Here is a 20,002-nt window from a genome sequence, read left to right as displayed (position 1 = left end):
GTCTGAGGACGGAAACAGATACATTTTGACCATGGTGGACTACGCTACTCGATACCCAGAGGCGATCCCTCTGAAATCGATTGAAGCCACGCGAGTAGCTGAGGCTCTGGTTACTATGTGGTCCCGGCTGGGAATTCCATCAGAGGTACTCACCGACAGAGGCACGCAGTTCACGGGAGGAGTGATGGCGGAGGCAGCACGACTGCTATCACTGGAGCAGCACTTCACCACTCCTTACCATGCTCAGTGCAACGGACTGGTGGAGAGGTTCAATGGCACCTTGAAGACCATGCTGAGGAAACTAGCTCAGGAGAAACCACGCACGTGGGACAGGTACATCCCAGCATTGCTTTTTGCATACCGCGAGGTTCCTCAGGAGAGCTTGGGCTTTTCCCCATTCGAGCTGTTGTACGGCAGACAGGTACGCGGTCCCATGGCTATCCTGCGTCAGGCTTGGACAGACGAAGAAGCTGACGAGGAGGTGCAGACGACAGCGACCTACATCGTAGAACTCAGGAACAGGATTGAAGAGACCTGCAAACTGGCTCAAGAGAACCTGGGAAGAGCAGCACAGCGTTACGCGCGAGGATTCGACCGCAAGGCACGGCCGCGCAGCTTCAAGATTGGAGAACGGGTGTTACTACTTCTACCTGTCAAACACAACAAGCTACAACTGCAGTGGCAAGGACCTTTTGAGGTGACAGCGAGGGTGGGCCAGAACGACTACAGGATCGTCATGAACGGGAAAGCACGCCTGTACCATGCCAACCTGCTGCGCGCCTACATAGAGAGGACAGCCTACGGGGAGAAGAACAAAGACCAGAAGAACAAAGACCAGAAGAACAAAGACAAGAAGACAGAGAAGGTTGCAGTTATCAGGGGTGGAACGAGGGGTTGCTCGTTCTTGAGGACGACCTTTCTGTCTGGAAACAGACCATCAACCTCTGCAATATCTTCAGGTTGCAAGGTTGGCAAACGCCAGACTTATGCGCTGGGCGTTGATTCTCCAACCGTACCAATTCACGGTACGCGTCATTCCGGGCGCCAACAATGTTGGAGCTGACTTTCTCTCTCGGGCAGTAGAGGAGAACATGACTGTGAGCGAAACCGAGGTTTCGTCTTGAAGAGGGGAGGTGTGTCACGATCGGGTGACAGAGACCAGGAAAGCGTCACTCAGTGGAGTGCCTGTTCTTGGTCGGTTATGATAGAAAGCGCCTGTGCGTGATATTGGACACAGCAGAGTTTGCTGACAGCGCTTAATGAACACGGATGTTTTGAAACGCACGAGTTTTACAGTGGAGGTTTCTGCTGTCATAGAGCTGACGGTTTTTCGCTGACAGCGCGCACGGGATTTTCAGGGATTGAGTTTCTCGTGTCTTTTTTCTGCTTGGGGAGGCAGAATTGTGTATAGCTGGACTGGTTTTTGTGACAAGGTCAGTCACGTGTATTTGGCTAGGTTGTCTGTCTGAGACACATATACGGGACACTTGACACCCAGCGGCAGAAGGGGAAGGATCTAATACACAGTTTCTAGAGTATGATGGTTTTTCACCGAATATTGTATTCGGCACTCTAGGGGAGCTTCCACCGGTTATTTCCTTCACACTGCCACATATTTTGCTGAGGACAAGTCGTCAACTTTCCTTCGTCGGCGATGGCTTTCGCATAAGGATTCGACAAGGGGTTCTGGACGTTTTTGGTCACTGTTGACGAACAGAGATTGTTCCAGGGAGGAAGCGGACTTTGCTTCCATTGAGAGTTACAATCATAGGCTTTTGAGGTAATAAATCATTATTTAACGCTGTTGATGAGTCTGTGTTGTGGAATGAAATACTCTCTGTTGTTCTTTCCAGGTTAGCGCATAATTAACTCTCTGTGACGCTAAAATACTAATCTGTATATGGTTTTTGCAGATAGGGAGAGAAGGACGGAAAATGGCTGTTTTGTTGTTGTAAAAAGTCAGTTTTGTGCAGGCCCACGTGCTCGATGAGATATTTAAAGATGACATGTTTTAAGGTGGTGGGTGAGGGGTAGCTGACATGTTTAGTGCACCGATGCTTTCTGTTTGCAGCCTTCGTTCGCCTCGCTTCGTTACATTCTTGTAACATCTGCACGGCTGACTCTGGCGGGAACTGTTGCACGTTGAAGCTACGCTAACCAGGAGACCGGCTAACCAGGAGACCGGCTAACCAGCGGACCGGCTAACCAGCGAACCGGCTAACCAGCGAACCGACTAACCAGCATACCGGCTAAGCAGCAGCAGCAGAGATAAAGCTAAGTGCACCATGTCGTACGCACCCCGTTGACCACCGTTGTCTTTCGTATCTATGATTTCATTGGAGTAGTGACAACGTGGGGTGTGGACACCTGCACGAACTAGAGCTTTTCGGACAGAACATTCGCATTTAACTATATTTACACGGGTTCAGCGTGTTCCTATAATTTTCTACATAATACTGGCATTTTGTCAGTGAACACTGGTTTTTTACGTGTTGAGAACGTAAAAGGAACATATTTTGAGTGAAGGCTCGAGGGAGGTGGAGAGTTTATACATAAACAGGCGTCTGAAACTTATACTTTTGTTGACTCTATTTAATTGTATGACTGCGAGAGTGGATCGTGGTGTGGTTAGTTAATTAGTAGTAATTAACCGGTTCATAATCACCTTAAGTGATATATTGAAACGTGACAGCCGTGAAAAGTAAATATTCGCCGTAATGGCTTAAGATTTACTGGCCGATGTGAATGCGTGATATATTGTGTAAAAAAATCCATCTCACACGGCAGAAAGTAATAGGCCTATGTAAAGCGCTTAGAGAATGTCAAGCGCTATAATAAATGTCCCATAATTATAAATAAATACATTTTCTCAGATTTGTTGAGGTCTTTAAAGGAGGTTCCACTGTACACAGTTCTGTGGCAATCAGTGTTGGAGGCATTCTGATTACATCGCTCAATAACGGCTATTGCCAATTATCTATCTGACCGGACGCGAAACTCCTGCGCAAATCTATCAAAACAAGTTATCTCCCATAATGTTGTTTGCGAGCCGTGTTCGTGAGACGAAAATAATGGCAAATTGGCCGACTTTGACAGTGATCTCCGTTCTGTTCTTGACAGTTATGATAACGCCATCGTTCTAAGGTCAAAACAAGTCGAAATTTTGGGACTGCTGCTGGAAGGAGACCGTAATATATGGTTGCATCACTACAGAAAAAATCGTCTGCTTCAGCGAACGCCGAAACCAAACGGTTGATTATCACGTGACACTTTTGCCATATTTAGAGTTGTTTGCACAGTAAATACAGCCGCGAAAAAATAGCTCCCTTGAAACTGTCTTACAAATCAATTCCTTTGTAATTTAAAAATTACACAACACCATGAAAAATCATTACCGACGATCGCGAATCTGCTTATATCCATAACACATTACAAAAAGCTCTAAATATGTAAAAAAAAAAAAAAATCGGTTTCCTTGCCAGACAAGGAAACTCAAGGCATCCTGTCAGGGAGAGAATGAGCCGAATTCATTTTGACCTGAGGTCAGGATGTGTTGGAGGAGGATGGACCTGGCACTCCAGCCAACGTTGACCTCTTCCTCTTCTTCTCCTCTTTCCTTCCTTTTACTGTCTTTCTTTATTATGATTTTGCAACGTTTATTATGTTATTAATAGATTTGGTTTATTGAGACGAATTGTTCAGCCGTTACCTCCTTATACGTTGTACTGTCCATGCAGGAACACCACTATAAGCTTCTAGCTTGTTGCTGTTACCTGTGTATTTTGTATACATGTCATGATTGTAACTTTTGTTAAAAATTTAACTTATGTTTAAACCAAGGTTGGCCTGGAAACACTCCATTGAAGGAGCTGCGGAGAGCCATGCCGACTGTCAGCGTTTTATTTGCATCGCGAGTCCATGAAACCTGCCCCAGATCTAAGGGGACAGACAACAGCAGGACGCCTGAAGGGCGGGATGATGAGAGAGAGAGAGAGAGAGAGAGAGAGAGAGAGAGAGAGAGAGAGAGAGAGAGAGAGAGAGAGAGAGAGAGAGAGAGAGAGAGAGCGGTGTGTGGATGCAGGCTCATCCTGAACTCAGGTCAAAATGAGTTCGGCTCATTCTCTCCCTGACAGGATGCCTTGATGTCTGGCAAGGAAACCGATTTTTTTTTTTTTTTTTTACATATTTAGAGCTTTTTGTAATGTGTTATGGATATATAAGCAGATTCGCGATCGTCGGTAATGATTTTTCATGGTGTTGTATAATTTCCGGGACCGAGTTTCCTTGTCTGGCAAGGAAACCGATTTATTTATTTTTTTAAATTTTGTTTTAACATATTTAGAGCTTTTTGTAATGTATTATTGATATAAGCAGATTCGCGATCGTCGATAATGATTTTTCATGGTGTTTTGTAATTTTTAAATTACAAAGGAATTGATATGTAAGACAGTTTCAAGCGAGCTATTTTTCGCGGCTGTATTTACTGTGCAAACAACTCTAAATATGGCAAAAGTGTCACGTTCACTGGAGCAGACGATTTTTTCTGTAACCAGTTGACAGTGATGAAACCATATATTACGGTCTCCTTCCGGCAGCAGTCCCAAAATTTCGACTTGTTTTGACCTTAGAACGATGTCTTTATCATAACTGTGAAGAACAGAACGGAGATCACTGTCGAAGTCGGCCAATCTGCAATCATTTTCGTCTAACGAACACTGATCACAGGCGGAGCACTGATCTCAAATTTAGATCAGTGCTCGCGAAAACCATATGGAAGATAACTCTGTATTTTTGTTTTGATAGATTCGCGTAGGACTGAAGCGTCCGGTCAGGGCGGAGAGAATGAGCCGAACTCATTTTGACCTGAGTGTAGGATGGATGCGGGCTGTGATAATCATGGTGACTGTGTGAGCATGATGGAGAACCGGATGATACTCACAGTGTCTCTGTCATCGCTCACTGCCACACAGCACAGTGTGGCAGATCTATAGAGGCTCTTCTGCTGAAAGGGTCCAGCTTGCAGGCTTCACAAGTTATCTGCGCCAGACAAGTACTGTTGCCAGCAGCTTTAATTAATCTCAGACCCCCCCCCCCCCCCCCTTTTCAATCAAACCGAGCGTTAACCAGCTCGGACAAGTTTCAAGTAGGCGGTTTGGTGGAGTGATTGTGATGGATTACGTAGCCTATGACGATAATCGCCGGCCGCTTCTCGTTAAACGCTTATGCAGGAATTGGGTTAATATGCCCCATCTCCCCCCTCTCCCATTCTGATAATCATCGGTCCACGCTATCGCTACTGTCTCTTTGACAGGGTGCATAATTACTGCGCGGAATATATCAAAACAAGAATACAGAGTTATCTCCCATATGTTTTTCGCTAATGTTTCTGAGAATAGACGACCTGAGACGAAAGTGATTGCAGATTGGCCGACTTCGGCAGTGATCTCCGTTCTGTTCTTCACAGTTATGATAAAGACATCGTTCTAAGGTAAAACAAGTCGAAAATGTTGAGACTGCTGTGGAAAGGAGACCGTGATATTGTTGCATCACTCCCAACTGTTTACGGAAAAAGTATCGTCTGCTCCTTAGCCAAAGTTGATTATCACGCGACACTTTTGCCATATTTAGAGTTGTTTGCACAGTAAATACACCCGCGAAAGATAGCTCGCTTGAAACTGTCTTACATATAAATTCATTTGTAATCTAAAAATTACACAACACCATGAAAGATCATTATCGACGATCTCGAATCTGCTTTTATCAATAACACATTACGAAAAGCTCTAAATATGTAAACAAATCAAATCGATTTCTTACTCACAGAAAGAAAACCAAGGCATCCTGTCAGGGATAAGATAGACCCGAAGGGAAGGAACTCATTTGACCTGAGTTCAGGATGCCCCCTCTCCCTTTCTTGACCCGTCCAATGATAGGTGAACGCTCGTTTCTCTCTGCAGCACCAGATCTTTTGTTTTGAGAGGCCTCAGTGTGCTGAGGTGCACGAAGCGAACCTGGGTGCCACCCAAATGTGACCCGTTCTCACAAAATGATAGATAAGTTGATTTTTAACATCCTGTGATATGTGTATGCAAAGAAAGTACAGAAATCCCTCTTTAAGATGATGTAAGTTGCAAGTGAGTGGTAAACAACCCAACTTTGTTACATTAGTTTAAAGCTATTAACCAGCATGTCGACCATTTTGAGAAAATCACCGTTGAAGTTGTCACACTGAAAACAGGTATTTTTCCCCTAGCAACCTAGGTAATACATGCTTCATAGCTTATGAAATGGTGATAAATAGTATAAAAGAGCATAGACATGAGACCAGAAATAAAAACATTGTATTGGCCGTTACAACCGTTATGATTGGTTTTTATTTTAATGAAAGTCTTGGTGCACCAGATCAAATTTAGTCCTTGGCCTTTTCAACGATGAATAATAGGTAGGGGTTCTGCAAATAATCAGTTTGACAAAGTGGCCTTGTGTGACCTTTGTTTACAAGAACGGGACGCTTCGGATCGATAGTAGGTATTAATCAAATGTTTGGATAATTTTGACAAAATGCAGGCATTATAAGGTAAATGAAGCATAGTTCTCTCCGAAACAGCAAAACTTGTGAATTTCAACCATATTGACCCCCACCACCTAATTCTGTTCGCTGAGTAGCTGGCCGCCAGCGACTTAGCTATCCTTTTGTGAGAACGGGTCACAAAGGGGTGGTACGCAGTCGTGGGGTCGGATTGGTTGAAACTGAGATTTGTTGTAATTTAAACCAGCTGCAGCTTGTTCCCACCAAGTCCAAGTGGGTGTCTCCCAGTTTCGCTCCGTGTGCCTCGGCCCTGGGCATCATGCAGTATGAATCAGACTGTGTCCGCTGTGTCTGCCACCAAGCAGCTCCTTTGAGTTAATCTCAAAGGTGAAGTCTTTATTTTATTTTATTTTATTTTTTTTTGGGGGGGAGGATTTTAGACAGTATTTGAACCTCTTCGTGTATACCCCAATCCCCACCCCCCCCTACCTCATCCCCAACAACGTGCTTTCCCTGACAGAGTTCACTGGCTTGGGAATTGGTGGTCCGGCATGGAACAGACATGCTTAGCCCATCTCACCCTTGGACTTCATGGGATGTCGCCGCAGAGCCTTGCCCGTCCGCTGGCAGGACAAGATACCCGACACGGAGGTGCTACAGCAGGCCGACAATAACAAGTGTGTACTCCCTTTCGCGGAAGGCACAGGGTGAGATGGGCTGGCCATGTCTGTTACATGCCGGACCACCAGCTCCCAAGCCAGCTCATCTACGATGGACTCTGTCAGAAAAAGCCCGCTGTTGGGGATGAGGGTGGGTGTGGATTGGGTGTAAAGGAAGAGGTGGGTGTGGATTGGGGTGTAAAGGAAGAGGTGGGTGTGGATTGGGTGTAAAGGAAGAGTTTGAAGGACTGTCTAAAAACACACCAAAAAAGCCTTCAACGTTGGGATTGACTCACTGGAGCTGCTTGTTACCCAGCCTTTAGATGTGATACACTGGCGTGTGCGTGTTTAGGTGAGATCAGCACTTACGGCAGAATGACAGAACTCTTTTACGTGCCACTGTGGTGACACGAGGGTGGGACATTATACCGTATCTGATTCTGCACATACAGTTGACCCGTGTCCGCCCCGGCCCGGATTCGAACCCGTGACCCTCGGACCACACGTCGAGTGCTCTGCCAATAGAGCTACCCATCTGCGTCTGTCCCAGTGTGCGGAGAAATATGGTGACCCTCCACCACGGAATGAGTCGCATGTCACCTTTGCATGATTTTCATATTTTTACATTTTCCTAAAGAGTTTTTTATGCTCTATCCAGTGGTGAAACCCGTTTTAGAAAAGAGCGAAAACTGTTTGAGTTATAAGCCTGTGACTAAGGTGACCCTCACACTGTTACCAGACACTCCCCGGACTTACATTAAGCCTAGAGCAGAACCGCACGAGGTGACATGCGACTCATTTCGTGGTGGAGGGTCACAATTATTACACTGCCGCACGGTCTGCTCCACGGTAGGAACTGACTTTGGCACTTCATCGCTGATTCAGTTAATGGAGTTATCTTTCAAACAGGTTTAATTGATTGCGTCTGTGGGCACGGATAGTGCTGCCCGGATGATTAATTGACACACTTAAAGGCTCGTTAGTCTCGGTGCCAGTGCAATACGGTAAGAGATTTAACATCTCAAGCACATTTTGATACATGTCTGAGTGTAGTGAGGGAGGGGGTTGATGTGCGTGTGTGCGGGTGCGTGTGTTTGTGCGTGTGTGTGTGTGTGTGTGTGTGCGTGTGTGTGTGTGTGAGTGTATATGAGAGGGGGTCCGGCTTGTTAGTCTTCAAAGCTGTTCTACTGTAATCCTATCATGTTGCCTCTTCATCGGCAGAAATAATTATACCTCATTAGTAAATGCTCAACGCCCATATTTTTCTGCGCATCGCTACTGCGCATCCGGACATTCGAAAGCGCGCACAAACTCGCCTCTCGTTCAAAACATCCGTCATAACATCGAGCGGATACAGCATGTTTTACAGAGATAAGGAAAGTACAGTCGAACCTGCCCATTTCGCCCATCACAAACCCCGACAAGGTTCTTTACACCCCCGGTATAGGGGTGTGTATAGGTTTCACTCGATGTGTTTGTGTGTTTGTGGCGGTGTTTGTGTTCGCAAGTAGATCTCAAGAATGAACGGACCGATGGTCAAAGGGAAATAACCATTCTCACTGCCACCAACTGAGAAGGTTATTTCACTTGACGGGGGTGTTTTTACTATCAGAGGAATTTCTTGTTCCTATATAATTCAAAACGACCATCTGTCTGTAAGGCCAACGATTGGTTGGTCCCTTTGGTGGTTTGTTTGTTTGTTTGCTTAACGCCCAGCCGACCACGAAGGGCCATATCAGGGCGGTGCTGCTTTGACATATAACGTGCGCCACACACAAGACAGAAGTCGCAGCACAGGCTTCATGTCTCACCCAGTCACATTATGCTGACACCGGACCAACCAGTCCTAGCACTAACCCCATAATGCCAGACGCCAGGCGGACCAGCCACTAGATTGCCAATTTTAAAGTCTTAGGTATGACCCGGCCGGGGTTCGAACCCACGACCTTCCGTTCACGGGGCGGACGCCTTACCACTAGGCCAACCGTGCCGGTCCCCCATTGGTGGTCATTATGGGCAGATATTCATGACTGTAGACAAATACATTTGTTTTTCATTTATTTAAGCCGTATTTATTTGCTGTTTTTAACAGTTATCAACTCGATCTTGTCAAGAGACAATACACTGTGAAAGTGTGAAAAAAAAAGCGGGGAAAAGCCGGCGGCATTGCGCACAATGGAAAAGACATCCATCACGTGACTTCTTTGCACGTGGTGACGGTCGCGCGACACATCTTACCCGTCATGCCCCAGGCTTACTGGTGTCTTAACTGATCTCTCTGCTTCCCTCTGTTTTTTACGACACCCCCCGGAAATGTGGCTGAATGGATAAGGCCAAAAAAACTGTTTAAAAAACATCTGCCGGATCAAATGTTGGTTTTCGATGATAAGGCCAACGCAATTAGAGTAGGGCGATAAATTAGCTGTTGTTGTTGTTGTTGTTGTTGTTGTTGTTGTTGTTGTTGTTGTTGTTGTATGCTGTTGTTCTTGTTATTGTTGTTAATATTGTTGTTGATTTTGTTGTTTTTATGTACACAGGCGCTAACGAGGCTTTCCAGTTATTGGCCGGAACTCGTGCGAACAGTATCCCGTGGATGTCAGAGAAAAGCAACTTTCCTTATAAAGTCCGCAGAATAGAGTTTTGTCCTTTTTACGTTTAGTCAAGTTTTGACTAAATGTTTTAACATAGACGGGGAATCGAGACGAGGGTGTGGTGTATGTATGTATGTGTGTCTGTGTGTGTGTGTGTGCATGTGTAGAGCGATTCAGAGAAAACTCTTGACCGATCTTCATGACACTTCACATGAAAGTTCCTGGGTATGATATCCCCAGACTTTTTTCTTTCTCATTTTTTCGATAAATGTCTTTGACGATGTCATATCCGGCTTTTTGTGAAATTTGAGGCGGCACTGTTACGCCTTCATTTTTTAAGCAAATTGATTGAAATTTTGGTCAAGCAATCTTCGACGACGTCTGGACTTTGGGATTGCATTTCAGCTCGGGAGCCTTACAATCAATTAATTAGTTTGCTCATTAAAGTTGTCATTAAATCCGAGTTTTCACTATCAGATTTAAAAATGCGGCATATCCTCCGAAAACGGCGTATGGTTGCCTAAATGGCGGGGTAAAAAACGGTCATTCACGTAAAATTCCACTCGTGCAAAAAACACGAGTGTACGTGGGAGTTTCAGCCCACGAACGCAGAAGAAGAAGAAGAAGAAAAATGCGGCATTTCATTCTTCATTTTCGCCTGAATTCAAAAATATATAGATATGTCATGTTTGCTCTAAAAATTTGCTCAGAATTGAAGAAAATCGGTCAATTAAGTGCTACGCCGGTTCGCATGCATCGCGGAGACGAGCGTGAACCGTTTTGGTCTTTGGGGAAGTTTAGCCGAGACTATCAGAATGTAGTCTCGGCGAAGACTGTTTATGGTGTTGATCGTTTAGTTTCATGCCGACATATTGACGGAATGTTTTGATATCGATTCACGCGACTTTTTTTGTTTTTGTTTCGTTTTTGATAGGTATACAAAAAAAAAGTTCTAAGGATGGGAGGAAAAAGTAGGGTCGGTGGGGTAATCGGAAACATTGATTTTAATTCTCTTGGTAGCTCAGTCGGTAGCGCGCTGGATTTGTATCCAGTTGGCCGCTGTCAGCGTGAGTTCGTCCCCACGTTCGGCGAGAGATTTATTTCTCACAGTCAACTTTGTGTGCAGACTCTCCTCGGTGTCCGAACACCCCCGTGTGTACACGCAAGCACAAGACCAAGTGCGCACGAAAAAGATCCTGTAATCCATGTCAGAGTTCGGTGGGTTATAGAAACACGAAAATACCCAGCATGCTTCCTCCGAAAACGGCGTATGGCTGCCTAAATGGCGGGGTAAAAAACGGTCATACACGTAAAATTCCACTCGTGCAAAAAAACCCACGAGTGTACGTGGGAGTTCCAGCCCACAAACGCAGAAGAAGAAGAAGAAGAATTCTCTTGGCCTTATCATCGAAGGTATATCTGAATAAAAGCACAGCGAATGTCCCTGGTGCTTCTTGAATTAATTACGCTTGTGTTAGTTACTAAATTAATTTAACACACACACAAAATGTGAAGGAAAACAAATCCGACTGTGTACAGATTAGTTTCATCCAGCCGTTAGATTATATATAGGTCTATGTCCAAATGAAAGGATGTTCGTATCCCATATGACGGGCGCAATGGCCTTGGGGGATAAGACGCCGGTGTAATACGAGAAAATGACTCCCACGAGATTTTTACTCCGGAGTAAACATTTCGTACGAAAAAGTTACTCCCTTTACGAAAAAAACACTCCCCCATTTCACGAGAAAATTACTCCCCAAGACAGGTGAGTTCCGAGTAAACATTTCGTACACAAATGGTACTCCCCTGACGAATAAATAACGAATAAATTACCTCACCCCAACACGAGCAATTTAACTTCCCATGTCAGGTGTACGAAATTTTTACTCCTTAGTCCCCTGTTAGTCTTGGTGGTGGAAGGGGTGGAAGGAGGGTAGCGCAACATTCGTGTGCGCGAGATCACTTATAGGCATTATCCCTTCGCCCGCATCTCATTTTTGCGTACGGGATTTTTACTGCAAGTAAAAAAAATGGGGAGTAAAAATTTCGTGGAGGGAGTAATTTTTGTGTGCCTTGGGGAGTTCTTTTCTCGTACGAAAAGTGTACTCGGAGTAAGAATTTCGTACGAAATATTTACTCCGGGGTAAATTTTTCGTGGAGTAAAAATTTCGTGTTACACCGGCCTTCTAAGTGGAAGGCCGTGGGTTCGAATCCCGGCCGCGCCAGGTGGGTTAAAGGGTGGACATTTTTTTCCGAACCCCCATGTCAACTTGTGTGCAGACCTGCTAGTGCCTTACCCCCTTCATGTGTACACACAAGCACAAGACCAAGTGCGCACGGACAAGATCCTGCAAATTATGTCAGAGTCGTTTTGTTATAGAAACACGAAAACACCCAGCATGCTTCCCCCGAAAGCGGCTTTTGGCTGCCGAGAGGTGGGGTAAAAACGGTCACACACATAAAAACCGTGAGAGTTTCAGTCTATGAACGTAGAAGAACAAAAGTATCCCGGCATCGTTTTTGTCATTATTTTGGATGAGCAAAAGTACGCACAATAACAGACGGGATCCTTATTCTGAACATCATTTTTAGAATGCAGTTCCGGGCCTCAAAGCGCGTCACAGTACTTCGAGAAAACACGTCATACTTGTCTGTGACGTCAAAGGTAACTTCTTCGTGGCTTTTCTTTCAGTCTAAAAATGTACAAAGCTGCCATCACGCATGGTGCTTTATCCTACATACGTGAGAGAGACACCTGTGAGATAATAATCGTTCAAATCACACGTGTGTATTATCATGTAAATGAGGTCATGTCAAGCAAGTCTGGCAGGGACCTGTTTTTCCACTGCTTATGATGCCAAAGTCACCGAGACAAACGTCATTATAGAAAGAAAAATTGCGCTCGCTAATTACCCTCGATGAATCTTTAGAACTAACACGTCACGCCACACTTTCAGAGTGACGTTTCTTTGCTTTGACGTAATAGATTGCACGAGGCTTTAGAAGAGATCGAGGTTCCAAAACAAGCGTCCTTGACTGCAGGACATTTTCAGTAAAATACACGTAAGTACAGTATGTAGGATAAACAGAATACTACATGGCTTGCTGTTTCGTACCAGATGTACACTCGTTGCTTTTTCAAATAGTGAACAGCTCGCTTTCGCTCGCAGTTCAATATTTAAAAAAAAAACTCGTGTAAATCTGGTACGACACAGCAAGCCATGTAATATTCTCTATGTACCTATAATGGCTTGCACCAGAAGGAATGCACCTAGCACATATCGCCAGCACGCACTCGATTTCCTACGCACTGCATGATATGCATGCACTGCACTTGAAAAAAAAATCAGCAAACCGAAACAAATATACGAAACATTAGCAGACGCATCATCAACAAAACAAGATGCACGCGCATAAACATCTTCACTTCAAAGACATGCCGCTCGTGGCTTATTCTGATTAATCGGTTTATCCATGTAGGCCTGCTGTATACACATGGCGAGTAGGAACACGTACATGCGTCCTGAATCATTGATGGAAGGCTAATTATATATATATGGAAAGGAGTTAAACGATTCTGTGTATGTTTGTGTGTGTGTGCGCGCGTGTGTGTGTGTGTGTGTGTGTGCGCATGTGTGTGTACGTGCGTGCGTGCGCGCACGCGTGTGTGTGTGTGTGTGTGTGTGTACCCGCTTAACAAAAAGGTTGAGGCCGGACCGATCAAGAAGATCTATCATTTTTCGTCTCTGAGGCAAGTTTTCATTAAATTATTGATCCCTTGTTTATCAGCAAATGTGTAAAGTGTGTAAAGGTTTTCTTGACAGGAGAGCACCTAGGATGCTTTCTAGCAGTAGGCATTCAAACGAAAGTGTGTTTAAACTATATGTTTAAAGGCAGAGTAAGCCTCGCGTAAACCAGATACTGTCAGAAATAAATTCTTTGAAAATTACTCGCTCTTTACGGAGGGCACCTAGGATGTTCTCAAGCGGTGAGTGTTTAAACGAAAGGGTGTTTGTACTGTGTGTAAAAGCTTGACAGTGTCTGTGATGGTTTACGGGAGGCTGACTGTGCCTATAAAGCCTGGCGGTGTCTGTGATCGGAAACTGATGGTTTACGGGAGGCGGAGTGAGCCTTTAACTTTTGTGGAAGGGTGTAGTTTCATTCAATCTTCTGCTCGTCGCAGAGACAGTCAGGGCGGCGAGTTTCAATCGCGTCGTATGCAGTCACCCGCTCCCTCTTTCTTCGAGCTGGGAAGGAGATTCTCCGCTGCCACAAAAAGGGGGGAGAGGAGTTTTCCATTCAATCGTCTGCTCGCCCGCAATGACAGACAGACAAGACAGAGAGGAGCGGTTGTGTCTCGTGGTGCGTGTGTGTGTGTGTGTTATACGTCTCTTCTTCGCCGAATCGAGTGCGTGAGGCTAGCCGAGACTTACGGTAACGCCCCAAACCACGGAGCGGTGTGAACGTCTTCCGAGCTCTCAAAAGGTACCTTCACTTTATGCAAATCACCAGGTGAGACCGCGTGAAACCGAGCTTGTGTGGCTGTTTTGTAATGGCTGTTTTGTAAAGCGAAGGCCGTGTTTTTAAACTTTGATGCGTGTTTTTTTTCCCAAGGCAAAGCAAGGCAAGAAAAAGCGACACTGTTCTACACAAAAACGAAACAAAACCCAAGATGGGCATGGGCGTTAATACATAATTACAGGAATACAACAACGTGACAGTAGCGTTAAAAACAACAACAACGACGACGACGACGACAAAAACACCACCAACAACGACAACAACAACAACGACGACGACGACGACAAAAGCAAAAACAACAACGACGACGACAAGAACAAAAACAGCAACAACGACGACGACAGCAACAACAACATCAACTACATTTCCTTTCAGCAAAGGGTTGACAGTGTTGACACTAAGAGTGACAAACTGAGCAGCACTGTGGGTTTTTTGAGAAGAAAAAAACCCTCACCAAAAACCCAGTTGTGCTGGCTGTTTACAACTCGGATGGAGTACTTTTGACCGGTGTGTTTGTGCTGGTGTTCATTGAGTGAATGCGGGGACCGGACACGGTGTGAGACACTCTTCAACTGTCTGCAGGTAAGCTTACTTTCGCTGTGTTTTGCTGATTTGTTGATATATTTCAGTTTTTGTCTATCACAACACTGAAAAGCATAAAAGAAATACCTACCTGGCTTTGAGGGTTCATTTACACCAAAGATGTGAATAACGGCGCGACACGCAGGAATGTTGACAATGAAAAGAAGGGGAAAGTGCACACATACAAACACACACAAACATGATAGTTACACACACAGGTAAAAGTGCACCACATACAAACACACACAAACATGATAGTTACACACACAGGTAAAAGTGCACCACATACAAACACACACAAACATGATAGTTATACACACAGGTAAAAGTGCACAACATGCTAACACACACAAACATGATAGTTATACACACAGGTAAAAGTGCACCACATGCAAACATACATAAACATGATAGTTATACACACAGGTAAAAGTGCACCACATGCTAACACACACAAACATGATAGTTATACACACAGGTAAAAGTGAACCACATGCTAACATACATAAACATGATAGTTATACACACAGGTAAAAGTGCACCACATGCTAACACACACAAACATGATAGTTATACACACAGGTAAAAGTGCACCACATACAAACACACACAAACATGATAGTTATACACACAGGTAAAAGTGCACCACATGCTAACACACACAAACATGATAGTTACACACACAGGTAAAAGTGCACCACATGCAAACACACACAAACATGATAGTTACACACACAGGTAAAAGTGCACCACATACAAACACACACAAACATGATAGTTACACACACAGGTAAAAGTGCACCACATACAAACACACACAAACATGATAGTTGCACACACAGGTAAAAGTGCACCACATACAAACACACACAAACATGATAGTTACACACACAGGTAAAAGTGCACCACATGCTAACACACACAAACATGATAGTTATACACACAAGTAAAAGTGCACCACATGCAAACATACACACGCATAAAGGTCACACACACACACACACACACACACACACACACACACACACATACACACACACACACATAGGTAAAAGCGCTCGGCATACAAACACACACCCACACGAAGGTCACACACACACAGGTAAAAGTGCACCAAATACACACACACACACACACACACACACACACACACACACACACACACACACACACACACACACACTCAAACACGAACGTCACACACTCAGGTTAAAGTACGCCTCATAGAAACACACACAAACATGAAGATCACACACACAGGTAAATCTGCACCACATAAAACACACAGTGATATTTGGGTACGCACAAGCAGGTAAAGTGATGGGATTAATTTTCTTTTGGAAAGTTAATGTTCCGAAATGGACACACAAGTTTCGGACAATTATACGACATGGACGCACATGATTCGGCAAATGTACAGAATTAATATTAAAGTGTTGGGAATTTTGTACGGAACGGACATGAAAATGTACGCAAATTTGGCAAAATATAGACTTAACACTGTTGGTTAATTTAACAAAGTGTGTATATATTCAACTTTCTGCAGTTTTTTTGTTTGTTTAAGGTTTGGTTAGTACTTGGCGTGATAACAACCCTCCCCCCTGCACCCCCCCCCCCCCTCTTTACCCAACCTCCTGCTAACGGTGAAAAAGTTTGGTACTTTTGCCGAAATGACGGCACCGTTTTCAACTATTTGAAATTAGTTTCGGTGTGTTGTCGCCTGCAGCTGTAGGCCTATACTTCCTCATTGAAAAGCGATTACATGGGCCTACCATTAATGTTGTGGCCTTTTTGTGTACGCTTTTTCTTCTTCTTCTTTTTTTTAATTTCTTTTTTTTAAAGATCCCAAGATCACGGTGTGAAGGTATTCTTCACGGAGCTTTGACACTGAATTGTTGGTAAAAGGACTTCGCGAAGTTTTCGCGAAGTCAACTTCTGACCCAATTAAGGAAGTCCTTCAGGACTGGGAAATAATAATAATAATAATGCAAACTTTTATAGCGCTATTCTAGAAAAATGTCTACTCTTAGCGCTTTACAATACATACATCGACCAAGCATACTATACACGCACAGGCAAAGAAACCGACCAAACATAACCAACAAACTATACATGCACAGGCAAAGAAAACGACCAAACATACAATACACGCACAGGCAAAGATAACGACCAAACATAAACAAACATACTATGACCAAACATAACCAACATACTATACGCGCGCAGGCAAAGAGAACAATCAGCACATGTAATAATTACTGACAACTAATAATGCAGGCATACAATGACAATCCAATACACAGCCTAGGCACAAGAACCACAATAGGCTTCTATATAAATGCTATTACACGACGGGTCTTCAACCTCCCCTCTTGTATTCCGTCCCTGGACTGTAGCTTGTTTTGGCATTCCAAGATTTGTGTTTCAATTATATCAAAGACGATTGAATAATATATATTTGTTGAAAACAACAACATAACACATTTCTGACAGCCAATAATGTGCCGGTTAACTGGTTCAATTGTTATCGTCATTAGCAAAGTCATGTTCTATGAAACTGATGTAAGTGTAAAATTGTAAGTGCCAAGCAATTAAGCAAACTGAAATCATTTAAATGTAAAATTGTAAGTGCCAAGCAATGAAGCAAACTGAAATCATTTAAATGTAAAATTGTAAGTGCCAAGCAATTAAGCAAACTGAAATCATTTAAATGTAAAATTGTAAGTGCCAAGCAATGAAGCAAACTGAAATCATTTAAATGTAAAATTGTAAGTGCCAAGCAATTAAGCAAACTGAAATCATTTAAATGTAAAATTGTAAGTGCCAAGCAATTAAGCAAACTGAAATCATTTAAATGTAAAATTGTAAGTGCCAAGCAATGAAGTAAACTGAAATCATTTAAATGTAAAATTGTAAGTGCCAAGCAATGAAGTAAACTGAAATCATTTAAATGTAAAATTGTAAGTGCCAAGCAATTAAGCAAACTGAAATCATTTAAATGTAAAATTGTAAGTGCCAAGCAATTAAGCAAACTGAAATCATTTAAATGTAAAATTGTAAGTGCCAAGCAATTAAGCAAACTGAAATCATTTAAATGTAAAATTGTAAGTGCCAAGCAATTAGGCAAACTGAAATCATTTAAATGTAAAATTGTAAGTGCCAAGCAATTAAGCAAACTAAAATAATTTAAATGTAAAATTGTAAGTGCCAAGCAATGAAGCAAACTGAAATCATTTAAATGTAAAATTGTAAGTGCCAAACTGAAATCATTTCAATGTAAAATTGTAAGTGCCAAGCAATTAAGCAAACTGAAATCATTTAAATGTAAAATTGTAAGTGCCAAGCAATGAAGCAAAGTGAAATCATTTAAATGTAAAATTGTAAGTGCCAAGCAGTGAAGCAAACTGAAATCATTTAAATGCAAAATTGTAAGTGCCAAGCAATTAAGCAAGCTGAAATCATTTAAACGTAAAATTGTAAGTGCCAAGCAATGAAGTAAACTGAAATCATTTAAATGTAAAATTGTAAGTGCCAAGCAATTAAGCAAACTGAAATCATTTAAATGTAAAATTGTAAGTGCCAAGCAATGAAGCAAACTGAAATCATTTAAATGTAAAATTGTAAGTGCCAAGCAATTAAGCAAACTGAAATCATTTAAATGTAAAATTGTAAGTGCCAAGCAATGAAGCAAACTGAAATCATTTAAATGTAAAATTGTAAGTGCCAAGCAATTAAGCAAACTGAAATCATTTAAATGTAAAATTGTAAGTGTCAAACAATCTAGTAAACTGATATTGTATTAGCGTCTTCTTCTTCTTCTTCTTCTTCTGCGTTCGTGGGCTGAAACTCCCACGTACACTCGTGTTTTTTGCACGAGTGGAATTTTACGTGTCTGACCGTTTTTTACCCCGCCATTTAGGCAGCCATACGCCGTTTTCGGAGGAAGCATGCTGGGTATTTTTGTGTTTCTATAACCCACCGAACTCTGACATGGATTACAGGATCTTTTTCGTGCGCATTTGGTCTTGTGCTTGCGTGTACACACGGGGGTGTTCGGACACCGAGGAGAGTCTGCACACAAAGTTGACTCTGAGAAATAAATCTCTCGCCGAACGTGGGGACGAACTCACGCTGACAGCGGCCAGCTGGATACAAATCCAGCGCGCTACCGACTGAGCTACATCCCCGCCCGTATTAGTGTAAAAGTGTAAAGGTGTCAAGCAATTAAGCAAACTGATCAAATGAGTGTAAACTTATTAGTGTCCAGCATATGTTTTCATTGCGCTGAATGTTGTGTTACTCACTCCCCGCGGGTTAGGGGGAAGAATTTACCCGATGCTCCCCAGCATGTCGTAAGAGGCGACTAACGGATTCTGTTTCTCCTTTTACCCTTGTTAAGTGTTTCTTGTATAGAATATAGTCAATGTTTGTAAAGATTTTAGTTAGTGCTTTTGTGAACAAGAAACACTTGACACGTGGCTCTTTCCCATCTCCCCCCTTTTCCCGTCGCGATATAACCTTCGTGGTTGAAAACGACGTTAAACACCGAATAAAGAAAGAAAGAAAGAAAGTTGTGTTACTCGCGGCTTTCACACCCAAACACCGTTTGCGATGTGCACGTCTGAAGTTAGAATGTAATGAGACATGGATCATTTTTACTGCTGAAGACGTTCTGAAACCCGAGCGATGTACAGTGGAACCTCCTTTTTAAGACCTCAAAAAATCTTAAAACAATTAGCTCACAAAAAGGAGGGAGTCTTTTTAAAATGGGGGTCATTTTACAGACGTTATGAACAGTAAGTCTGCGAAAACAAGGTCTGAAAATGAGGGAGTCTTAAATTGGGGAGTCTTAAAAGGAAGGTTCCACTGTGATGGCTTCAACATGTACTGCTTCTCACTCCAGCAATCATCACCATGCCACACTTCCTCATAATTTATTGCTGATTTGCGAAAGAAGCTGTTCTTACGACTGACAGCGAGGGAGAGAGAGAGAGAGAGAGAGAGAGAGAGAGAGAGAGAGAGAGAGAGAGAGAGAGAGAGAGAGAGAGAGAGAGAGAGAGACAGACAGACAGACAGACAGACAGACAGACAGACAGACAGACAATCACGGCAGAGAG

The 20,002-nt window shown here is 43.2% G+C and overlaps 2 protein-coding genes across 2 annotated transcripts in view; both read left to right on the top strand.

Annotated features, from left to right (window-relative positions):
• Positions 1–20,002, top strand: part of LOC138972954 (N-alpha-acetyltransferase 50-like) — a 69,138-nt gene that overhangs the window by 20,630 nt on the left and 28,506 nt on the right. The gene's annotated exons all lie outside the window — the stretch shown is intronic.
• Positions 14,472–20,002, top strand: part of LOC138972944 (aminopeptidase Ey-like) — an 81,185-nt gene continuing 75,654 nt past the window's right edge. Inside the window, exon 1 of the mRNA XM_070345604.1 lies at positions 14,472–14,885. The gene's annotated coding sequence lies outside the window, so the exon portion shown is untranslated. The remainder of the gene's footprint in view (positions 14,886–20,002) is intronic.

This window comes from Littorina saxatilis, linkage group LG8, assembly GCF_037325665.1.
Source record: "Littorina saxatilis isolate snail1 linkage group LG8, US_GU_Lsax_2.0, whole genome shotgun sequence".
Classification (NCBI taxonomy): Eukaryota; Metazoa; Mollusca; class Gastropoda; order Littorinimorpha; family Littorinidae; genus Littorina; species Littorina saxatilis.
The sequence above is the reverse complement of the archived record's forward strand: the minus strand, read 5'-3'. Positions and strand labels throughout refer to the sequence as shown.